The following is a 12261-nucleotide window of genomic DNA, read 5'->3' as shown; positions in this document are numbered from 1 at the left end:
CCAGCTAATTGCTTTGTGTGACATGGCTTCTTTAGACATAGATTGAACTCTGTCTTCCAGACTGATTTTCATTTCAGTCATAAATCTTTCTCCCTATGTAGTGTCTGCATATGCCTCCCTTCTCCCCTTCTTTTCTAGCCAAGCAGTAACTCACCAAAAAGAGTTGATATTCCCTTGAATTAGGATGCCAAAGTCTAAAAACGGATGAGAACTTTATGAGACCCTTATATGTAGTTACCAAGATTCATAAATTGACTCTGGGCACTAAAGCACAGTGAAAGGCCACATTCCTTTATTTTTCTAAATCAGATTCAGCCCTAAGCCACTCCTGTTTGCCTGTATCTGGGCTCCTCCCCACCCCCTGCCTTCCTATTTGGTGGAGGGGCCTGGACCTTGGCCCCTGGTGGTTCCCATGGTTACTGATGCTCTTCCTGCTGGGGCAGCCATGGTTGGTGCAGTGCCATCTGTCAGAGACTGCTCTCGTGATGGGCCACACAGATGTCCCTCCACGTGTTCCTCTGTAGGCTTAGCCACACGCCGCAGCTTTCGAGGCCACAGGCTTAATGATCAGTCACCAGAGACAGCCAGGTCTCTGCCAGCCCCATGTGGAAGGTTTCCTAAGGAAGCTGGAGTAAGTGTTTTTGTGTATATAGCTGAACAAATGTTTATGGCAGGCCATGTATGGCCAAGGCACCGTGAAAAGATCTGAGGATTAAAAGGTGATTAACAGTCTCTGTTGTCAAAGGTGCATAACCTTGATGAGATGGAAATGAGACACATATAAGGCTAATTGTCAATATTGCAAAGGAAGTGAAGTGAAGTCGCTCAGTCGTGTCTGACTCTTTGTGACCCCATGGACTGTAGCCTACCAGGCTCCTCTGTCCATGGGATTTTCCAGGCAACAATACTAGAGTGGGATGCCATTTCCTTCTCCAGGAGATATTCCTGACCCAGGGATTGAACCCGCACTGTAGGCAGACGCTTTACCATCTGAGCTACCAGGGAAGTCCCAAAGGAGAATTTGATAAATACCATAGGAAACAGGATAAAAGGAGAATGTGCTAAGTGCATCTGCTTCCAAAATGGACTTGAATCTTTGCTTTGGTCCATCTCTGCTGATTCCATCCTCATCACAGCCACTATTTTTCCCTCTTGGAGTATATAGGCGCTTCCTAGCTGGGCCTCTGCCACTGTTCAGAATCCAACCCCATGCTCTCCACACAGCAGTCTCAGTGATACCAGTGATACTTTTAATTTAGCTTTTAAAATATTAATTTATCTGTCTGTGCCAGGTCTTAGGTGCCCTATGTGGGATCTAGTTCCCCGACCAGGAATCAAACTTGGGCCCCCTGCATTGGGAGTCTTAGCCACTGGACCGCCAGAGAAGTCCCTGGTGGTCCTTTTTTAAAAAGCAAATGAGAACCTGTTACTCCCCTGCTGAAAACCCTTCAGTGGCTTCTCACCGCGAGAATGAAATCCAAACTCCTGACTGTGGCCTCAAAGGCCATGGGTGATCTGAGCCCTATCTGCCCAGCAGCTTCCCTCTTCCCAGTTCCCTCCACTCAAGCTTTTCCACCTGCTTCCCATCTCATGACCAGGCCCTTCTGATTGTTCAGAGAGGAGCAGAGGGGCCTCCTCCTGGAGGCCTCCCACCCATCATTTTCTCCCTTAACACCTTTGGTTTTCCCTGAAGGAGTTTATCAAATGTACAGTGGTATCCCCCCCAGTGATCTCTCCCTACCTGATTGTGAGGTCCGTGGGGTCAGCACCCACCCTGGCCTGCCTACTGGTGTGCACCTGTAGGCCTGGCACTAAGTGCACCCTCTGTTTCTTTAACCACGACGGCCCAAGGCCTACAAAATATTTCAGTGGATGGATCAAGGGCACAAGAAATAATGGCATAATCAACATTGTCAAAGGCCATGCTACACAGCATATTTGTAGGCAAAAGTAGTCCGGAATGTCTCAGACATAGCACACACTTTACTTATGGTGGTTTTGAATCCTACCCTGGAATGTATGCATATTTTAAGCTGTTTTCAGTCATGCTTTTTTTTTAATTGAGACAGTTCTTATTAAGGTAGAAGAAGTAGTTTATTTCTGATCCTGGCCCATTTCCTCACTGACATGGAGTTTCAAAAAATGAGAGCATGATCTGGTGTAGGTCATTACAGGGCTCTGCTGAGAAGGAGTGAATGTTTTAAAAAGTGTCTCTGTATTATTTGTATTCCCGAACTTCTCTGCAGTGCTCTTTTGGTTACTTAATCTCTTTTTTTGTTTGATCAAAACTTTCAATTGAACAAATATTGCTGATTGGAATGATGAAAGGCAGTATTATCCTGGAGATATATTTTAGTGAAGTTTTGATTTGAAGAAGCCCAGCCCAGCTCTGACTGTCTCTTTCCCAGGTCTGGACCTACCCTCTGTTCCAGCTGAGATGTTTATATAATGCATAAGGCTGCCTCCTGCCTGACTCGGACTGGTGATTAAGAGCTCAGGATAATGAAATCGGCACAGTTGCAACTTGGCTGTTGGCTATAGTTATTATGCAACGCCTAACATTTCCCTTTTGTTTCTGCCAATAATATAAAATTCTCAGTCTTTCTTTCAGAGCTAACTCTCCAAAGACGCTCAAATTTGTTCCACTAGGATTTTTAATGACCAAGTTAAATTATTTCTTAAAGTTCAGAGTACATGCTTTTCTAAAGGACAAGAGAATTTAGTGGCTGTGCAATTGCCCTGTTCAAACTGTCAATAATAGCTGAATGGAGCTTGAAGTACAAAGGCCCCTCTATGGTCTTAGATGAAATGTCTTTAAGCAGACTGCTCATCTGGCCCTGATTGCAGTAGCAAATATAACAGGAGACATGGCAAAAGTCACAGGAAGAGGCAGCATATTCTAATAGTGGAGTAATGTGGAGCAATTAGGAGATGCTTAGTGATGCATCTTAGACAAATGGTCAACCTTTCCCTACCCATCCTCTCTAAGATCTGAATTTCTAGTGTTACAAGAGAATTGCACCCTTACCGAAATTCAAATAGTGACCCTATACTAATGTGCACCCATTTGGAACAAGAAGGACTATCTTGAGTTTTATGAGCCACAGCACCCCCAAATTACTCAGTTATGGAGCTAAGATTCTGATAGTCATCTACTGTCGTGTAACTGGGGAAGTGAATGTGCCCGACTCTTCCTGAGAACCTGTTTCTTAAGAATAGGACAGTATGTAGACCATCATCTTAAGGACTCAAGGTGAGGGGTAGGGCAACCAGCGCAGGGAGGAAACACTTGGAAGAGGAGCCTAGGGCAGCTAAGGTCATGTTAGGCTGCATCTCTGTTTCTCCATGGTTGGCCCTGGAAGAATCACAAGTATATTGAGGACCCATGGACCAGAGAGAGCAGACAGAGGAACATGGACCAGAGAGCAGAAGAGGGACACTGTATGCTCATATATTCCAAGCACTTTGGTGTATGGCATTGGGTTGGCCAGAAGTTTTGTTTGGGTTCTTCTATAAGATATTATGGGAAAAAAATCTGAATAAACTTTTTGGCCAACCTAATAGTACCCCCAGAAACACCTGATGATTCATTCATTTAGTGCATAAGATGGGCACTTTGATGTAACAACCTCAGGAAAAAGATAAAAAGGTCACAAACCACCATTCAGTGATTTGCTAATATAAGAAAAAAATGAGTGAAAGAGAAACAGAGTATTTGTGTTTTCCATTGCTTCTCCTAAAGTCATTTATTGATACAGAAGAGAAAGAAATTTAGTCTGTGGGGAGGTGGGGCAATAAGGAAAACTTTTTAGAGGAGGAATATCTGAGTTGGGCTTTCGAGGTGTCGCTAGTGGTAAAGAACCTGCCTGCCAATGCAAGAGACATAAGAGATGTGGGTTGGATCCCTGGGTTGGGAAGATCCCCTGGAGGAGGGCATGGCAACCGACTCCAGTGTTCTTGCCTGAAGAATCCCATGGACAGAGGAGCCTGGGGGGGCTACAGTCAGTAGGGCTGCAAAGAGTGGGGCATGACTGAAGCGACTTAGCACAATATCTGAGTGAGATTTTGGGGAATGAATAGGATGCACCAGGCAGATGAGGAAGAGGAGAGGTACAATGTTTAGAATTCTGAGAGTCGTTCTGTGTGGCTAAAGCAAGCTGTGCTAGTTTCTTATTGCTGCTCTAACAAATTACCAAAAGTTAAATGTCTTAAACCAACAGATTTGTTGTCTTACAATCCTAGAGGTCAGTAGAGTGAAATGGGACTCGCTGTGGTAAAGTCAAGGTGTTCCTGCTGGAGGCTCTAGGGAAGAAGCTATTTCCTTACCTGTTCCACCTTCTGAAGATTACCTGTATTTCTTGGCTTAAAAGTCATGATGACTTCTTCAAAATCATCTTCTATTTCTCTCTGATTCTGACCTTTTGCCTCCTTATTTCACCTGTGAAGGAAGCTTGTGATTACACTGGGCCTACACAGCTAGCCCAGGATAATCCCCTTATAGTAAGGTCAGCTGATTAGCAACCTTAATTCCATCTGCTACCCTGATTCCCACATGCCATGTAACAGAACATATTCATAGCTCCCGGAGATGTCAACCATAGACATCTTTGATGAACCATTATTCTGCCTACTATGCATGTAGTACAGAAAGTTGAGGGTGATGGTGTAGAGAAGAGTTGGCATGATTCATCGACCCTAGGTAGAAAAGATCATCCCAGAGGGGCCTATAATTAAATATATATTAATTATATATATATATGTAATATATATAGGATATATATATGGGCTTCCCTGGTGGCTCAGTGGTAAAGAATTTACCTGCCAATGCAGGAGATGTGGGTTTGATCCCTGGGTCAGGGAGATCCTCTAGAGAAGGAAATGGCAACAACCCATTCCAGTATTCTTGTCTGGAAAATCCCATGGACAGAGGAGCCTAGCGGGCCACTGTCCAGAGGTTTGCAATAGAGTCAGACGCAACTTAGTGACTAAACAACAAACAGCTCTATGTATGTGGTATATTTTAAATGAAGAAGTCAGAGTTCTGGAGGTCTTCCTAAAGTATGATATGCATGTTTCAGTTAACTATTGCTAACCACCCCAAAACTTGGTGGCTTAAACAACAGTTTGTTATGATTTTGTAGGTTGGCCAGGTGATTTATCAGTTGGTTTCACCCAGGTTCACTCATAAAGCGACATTCAGCTGGAGGGTTGGCTGGCCGGGAAGATCCAAGATGACCTCACATTTTGTGTCCTTTGGTGATGCCCAACAGCCAAGCTGCTTTGGTCTTCCTCACCGAATTCTTATCTTCTGCTGGGCAGGCCTCAAAACCTTGCTCCATCAGCATGCAGGACCTGTTGATTCCAAAACTTGATTCCAAAACTCACAGAGTATCACATTCATCACATTCTTTTGAGTTGGACCAGGAAGTCACTTATTTAAGAGGTAGGGAAATAGATTCTAGCTCTTCACGGGAGTTGCTGCTGTGGCCATATTTCACACAGCATAGGCTGTAAAGATAGGGAGTTTCGCTCTGAGAGCAGCATCTTGAGATTGGATTTCAGAGGTAAAATGTTTCTGGATGATGACAATATCTGGCACATGGCTAAAAGCTATGCATGGCTCAAGTAGAGTGTGCTGAATGCCACTGTCACTGAAGAGGTGGAGAAGCTGTGAGGCTGGGTATGGGCTGCATCATCCTGTGCACACAACAAGAAGACCAAGTTGCTGGTGAATGTGGAAGAGTGATGCGAAGTCTAGCACATGACAGTGATAATGGCAGGGGCCAGATAACCACGCAAGGTGGGATAACTCGATAGGCAGAAGATCAAGACCACACTGTTCCAAGTCAGCCTTGTGGAGGGAGGCTAGTATGCAGAGCAGTAGCTCACCAAGTCCTTCACTTCCCAACCTCCACAATGTCTTACTCATGTACCAGGGTTTTTTTAATGTTGAAGTATAGTTGATTTACAATGTTGTGTTAGTTTTAGTTATACAACAAAGTGATTCACTTATACATATATATATATGTGTGTATGTATGTATGTATTCTGTTTCAGATTCTTTTCCATTTTAAGTTATTACGAGATATTGAATATAGTTCCCTGTGCTATACAATATGTCCTTGTTGTTTATCAATTCTATATATAGTAATGTGTATCTGTTAATCCCAAACTCCTATCTTATCCCTTCTTCCCACCTTTCCCTTTGGGTACTTGTAAGTTTGTTTTGTATATCCGTGAGTCTGTTTCAGTTTTATAAAGAAGTTCATTTGTATCATTTTTTTTAGATTCCAGGTAGAAGTGATATCATGATACTTGTCTTCTCTGTCTGACTTACTTCACTTAGTATGATGATCTCTAGGTCCATCCATGTTGCTGCAAATGGCATTATATCATTCTTTTTGACAGCTAAGTAATATTCCATTGTGAGAGAGAGAGAGAGAGTGTGTGTGTGTGTGTGCATGCATGTATACACACACTTCTTTATATTCATTCATCTGCTGATAGACACAACTTAGGTTGCTTCCATGTCTTGGCTACTGAAAATAGTGCTGCTATGAACATTGGGGGTGCATGTATCTTTTCAAACTAGAGTTTTCATCTTTTTGAGATATATGACCAGGATTGGGATTACTGGATCACATGGTAACTCTGTTTTTAGTTTTTTTTAGGAAACTCCATACTGTTTGCCATAGGGATTGCACCAATTTACATTCCCACTAGTAGTGTAGGAGGGTTCATCCTCTTTAATATTTATTATATGTAGACTTTTGATGATGGCCATTCTGACTGACATCACCAACATAATGGACATGGGTTTGGGTGGACTCCGGGAGTTGGTGATGGACAGGGAGGCCTGGTGTGCCGCAGTTCTTGGGGTCGCAAAGAGTCGGACACAACTGAGCGACTGAACTGAACTGATTCTGACTGCTGTGAGTTGATACCTCATTGTAGTTTTGATTTACATTTTTCTAATAATTAGTGATGTTGAACATCTTTTCATAAGCCTGTTGGTCACCTGTATGTCTTCTTTGGAGAAGTGTCTATTTAGATATTCTGCCCATTTTTTGATTTTTTTTTTTTGAACATATATTGAGCTGTATGAGCTATTTGTATATTTTGGAAATTTGTCCCTTGTTGATCACATCATTTGCAGATAATTTCTCTTAATCTATAGATTTTCTTTTTGGTTTGTTTATGGTTTCCTTTGCTGTACAAAAGCTTGTAAGTTAGTTTATATCTCATTTGTTTATTTTTGCTTTAATTTCTTTTGCCTTGGGAAACTGACCTAAGAAAACATTGCTATGATTTATGTCAGAGAATGTATTGCCTATGTTCTCTTCTAGAAGTTTTATGGTGTCATGTCTTATATTTAAGTCTTTAAGCCATTTTGAGCTAATCTTAGTGTTTGGGTGAGGGACTGTTCCTTTTTGTTTATGTGTTTATTTTCCGCTGCCCTGGGTCTTCATTGCTGCATGGGCTTTCTCTCGTTGCAGCCAGCAGGGGCCCCTCTTAATTGCAGTGCACGAGCTTCTCACTGCGATAGCTTCTCCTGTTGCAGATCAAGGCTCTAGGATGTGCCAGCTTTGCATGGGCTCAGTCGTTGTGGCACAGGAGCTTAGTTGCCGCACAGCATGTGCAATCTTCCTAGACCAGGGATTGAACCTGTGTCCCCTGCCTTGGCATGTGGATTCTTCTTTTAATGGGGACTTCAGCAAATGTTTTATGTTTTTAAATTTTATTTTATTTTTAATTGGAAGATAATTGCTTTACAATATTGTGTTGGTTTCTGCTGTACAACAAGGTAAATCAGTCATAAGTATACATATGTTCCCTCCCTCTTGAGCCTCTCTCCCACCCCCACGCGATCCCACTCCTCTAGGTCATCCCAGAACACCAGGCTGAGCGCCCAGTGTTACACGGCAACTTCCACCTGGCTATCTGCTTTACATGTGGTGGTGTGTATGTTTCCGTGCTGTTCTCTCAAACCACCCCACCCTCTCGTTGCCCCACCATGTCCACAAGTCTGATCTTTACGTCTGCATCTCTGTTCCTGCTCTGAAAATAGGTTCATCAATAACCATTTTTCTAGTTCATATATATGTGTTAATATATGGCATTTGTTTTTCTCTTTCTGACTTACTTCACTCTGTATAACAGGCTCTAGGTTCATCCACCTCACTAGAACTGGATCAAATCCATTCCTTTTTATGGTTGAGTAATATTCCACTGTATATACATACCACAATTTCTTTATCCATTCCTCTGTCAATGGACACCTGGGTTACTTCTATGTCCTAGCTATTGTAAATAGTACTGGTAGATGGATTCTTAACTGCTAGACCACCAGGGAAATCTGAGGGAGTGTTCTAATTTCACTGACTTACATGTGGCTCTTCCAGCTTTCCCAACACCACTTGCCAAAGAGACTGTCTTTTCTCCATTGTATATTTTTGCCTCCTTTGTCAAAGATTGACTGCATGTCTATGGGTTCATTACTGGGCTCTCTATTCTGCACAGAATAGAGCTTTTTGTGCCAATACCACACTACTTTAATTACTGTAGCTTTGTAGTATTATCTGAAGTCTGGGAAGGATATGCCTCCATCTTTGTTCTTTTTCCTCAATTGCTTTGGCAATTCTGGGTCTTTTGTGGCTCCATATAAAAGTTAGGATTATTTGCTATAGTTATGTGAAAAATTTGATAGGGATTGCAATAAATCCATAGTTTGCTTTGGATGGTATGGTCATTTTAACAATATTAATTCTTCCAATTCCAAGGCCATGGAATATCTTTCCATTTCTTTCAGTCATCTTCAGTTTCCTTTATCAGTGTTTTACAGTCCTTGAGAGTGTAAGTCTTTCACCTCCTTTGTCAGGTTTATTCCTAGGTTTTGTTTTGTTGTTTTGGGGGACATTCTTTTTTTGGACATGATGTTAAAAGTGATTTTTTTTTTACTTACTTTTATTTCATTGTTATTGTAAAGAAATGTAACAGATGTATGTATATTAATCTTGTATCCTGCTACTTTGCTGAATTTATTAGTTCTAACAGTTTTTGTGTGGAATCTTTCAGATTTTCATATAGAATAGCATGTTATCTACATACAATGACAGTTATACCTCTTCCCTTCCAATATGGACACTTCTTTATTTCTTTCTTTCTTTTTGTTGCTGTTGTCTGATTACTGTGGCTAGGACTTCCAATATTGTGTTAAACAAAAGTGGTGAGAGTTGGCATCCTTCTCTTGTTCCAGATTTTAGTGGGGAGGCTTTCATTTTTTCACCATTGAGTATTATGTTGGCTGTGAGTTTGTCATAAATAGCTTTTATTATGTTGAGATATGTTCCCTCTGTACCCACTTTTCTGAGAGGTTTTATCACGAGTGGATATTGAATTTTATCAGTTGCTTTTTCTGCATCTATTGAGATGATCTTTTGACTTTTGTCTTTTCTATTGTTGATGTGGTATAACACATTGATTTTACATATGCTGAACCATCCTTGTGACCCTAGGATGAATCCAACTTGGTCATGTTTTAGGATCCTTTTTTGTGTTTTTGGATTCAGTTTTCTAATATTTTGTTGAGGATTTTTGCATTTGTATCCATCAAGGATATTGGCTTATAATTTTTTGGTAATGTCTTTGGTGATGGTGGCTTCATAGAATGACTTTGGGAGTGTCATTCCCTCCTCTTTAGTGTTTTGGAAGAGTTTGAGATGTTTCAATGTAAGTTCTTATTTATATTTTGGTAGAATTCCCTAGTGAAGCCATCCAATCCTGGACTTTTTTGCAAGGAATTTTTTTTTTAATTACAGATTCTATTTCACTTTTGGTTGGTTCAGATTTCCTGTATCTTCTTGATTCAGTTTTGGTGGACTGTATGTTTCCATAAACTTGTCCATTTCTTCTAGGTTCTCCAGTTTGTTGGCATAAAATTGTTTGTAGTAGTCTCTTATAGTTTTTTGTATTTCTGTGGTAACATGTTATTTCTCCTCTTGCATTTCTTATTTTATCACTTACTTGTTTTAAAATAAACTTTTTTTTAATTGAAGTGTAATTGCTTTACAGAATTTTGTTGTTTTCTGTCAAACATAAACATGAATCAGTCATAGGTGTACATATGTCCCCTCCCTCTTGAAATAAACTTTTGACTTTAAAAAAGTGTATAAGTAGATTTTTCATATGGCATTTTAACTATCAGCCTTCATGTCCTGAAGAGTCGGTGAAAGTATGAAATCAGTTTCAAGTAGGTTTAATCTCACTCAAAACCTACTTGACATTGATTTCATTCCTGGGTTGGGAAGAGCCACTGGAGAAGGGGTAGGCTACCCACTCCAGTATTCTTGGGCTCCCCTGGTGTCTCAGATGGTAAAGAATCTGCCTGCAGTCCATGGGGTCACAAAGAATTGGACGCTACTGAGCAACTTTCACTTTCACTTTTTTTACAGAGCTCCCATGGTATCAGTCTCAGTTCTTCCCAGCTATTCTTCTCCTTTTATACCTTCCTAGTCTCCTCAGATATAGATCTAAAGGCAAAAGAGACCAGCAGGACTTACGGTAGTGAGATTTATTAACAATGTTAAATGCATATTTATTATTCTCTTCCCAGGTAAGTAAAAATCAGAAACCAGATAGTCATTATCCAGATGGTCCTTAGAGCTCATTCAATCATAAGAGTGCTAGATATGGATAAATTTGAGCCCATAACAAGCATAGAAGGGTACAATTGCATATTTTTATAATTATAATATTTGTTTATGTGTAATAGATGAATAATTGGTTTACAAGAATAGCATGAGTTTACATCTTGGACTGTGATTTCGTACTCTTAAAGTACTTTTTAGATTGCTGCTAAATAAATTTCTACCCAAGAGGAAAGATTTGAAACCTCAGCTTTTGGAAATCCAGCACACTCTTCCTGGAAATGCCCCATGTAGAGTGCGTGATCTGGGCTGAGAGGATTTAATTCCGCCTGCCTTTCACTTTCCTTACATGTTGTCCTCTTGGCGCAGAGCTCAGCACCTTTGGCAGTCACTTTGATTTTGTGCAGACTGTTAGAGATTAGAGGACCAATGGATGTTATTATCACCTTTGACCCAGAAATTCTTTTTAGGACCGTGCATGAGATGTGTCTATAAATAAGTAATGATATTTTTATAACCACGGCCTTAATATAAAGCTAGGAGGGCTTCTGCCCCCCTCAAAGTCATCTTCTATAACAGCTGTGCAGCTATTCCACCAGAGCTGCCATGATTCAAGTTATTTGGGGGACCCCTCTTTGGGGTTGCTATTAGAGGAAGTTTACAAGCCAAACAAGAAAATCAGTTTCAGACTTTTTGTGTTGTGTCCAAATTTTTACTAAATCCAAACATTCATCCAAATTTAATGGTTTGGCTTTATTTGACTTTTATCTACCTAAAGAAAGTGAAAGTGTTGGTCGCTCAGTCATGTCCAACTCTTTGAGACTTCCCATGGACTATAGCCACCAGGCTCCTCTTGTCCATGGAATTTTCCAGGCAAGAATACTGTTGCCATTCCCTTCTCCAGAGAATTTTCCTAACTCAGGGATCAAACCCTGGTCTCCTGCATTGCAGGCAGATTCTTTACCATCTGAGCCCATTTTATATATCTAAAAAAGCAAAATTCTCTCAAAAGAGTAAAGTTTGAATGTCACCTAGGATATTAAAAATAATAGACCTTGGGTTTCAGAGTTGTGAGTCTCCAAATGGAACCTGTTTTTTTCTGACACAGGCTATCCCATGGTAATAGCACCAGAAGCTTGTCAAAGACTGTTACGACGTGCTACCATTTTTATTCTAGAATCTAGAAATGCTGCATTAAAAGATTTTTAATCTAGTTTTCCAACTCAGTTATTCTTTAGCTACCTGTGACCTCCTCTTCTCCCATTCCCCACCCAGAACTTTTACTTTTTATCAGGTCAGCTGTGCTCCATTTTGTGTTTAGGTTCTTAAGTTTCCTATAAATTGTCTTTAATTGCTCTACTAAAGTGTATCCTTTTTATAGGTCTTTATGAGTTTTAAGTTCATGATTTTTGCATCTGATTCTGGTCTTCCACCTGACTCAGTTTTGTTGTCATCTGTAAGTATTCATTTCAGCATGATGATTATAATTTTGGAAGCATCAATGTGTCAGGTATTATACCAGTGACTGAGAACCTCAGTTCACCTAATGCTCATGACATTAGGAAATCAGAGAATTGTAATCCCCACTTAACAAATGAGGAAGCTGAGGCTCAGA

The 12261-nt window shown here is 40.6% G+C and overlaps 1 protein-coding gene across 7 annotated transcripts in view; it reads left to right on the top strand.

Annotated features, from left to right (window-relative positions):
• RHOBTB1 (Rho related BTB domain containing 1) overlaps positions 1–12261 on the top strand; it is a 138179-nt gene that overhangs the window by 80675 nt on the left and 45243 nt on the right. The window lies entirely within an intron of this gene.

Source organism: Odocoileus virginianus, chromosome 7 (genome assembly GCF_023699985.2).
Source record: "Odocoileus virginianus isolate 20LAN1187 ecotype Illinois chromosome 7, Ovbor_1.2, whole genome shotgun sequence".
NCBI lineage: Eukaryota > Metazoa > Chordata > Mammalia > Artiodactyla > Cervidae > Odocoileus > Odocoileus virginianus.
Note: the sequence above shows the minus strand (reverse complement) of the source record. Positions and strands in the feature narration are given on the sequence as shown.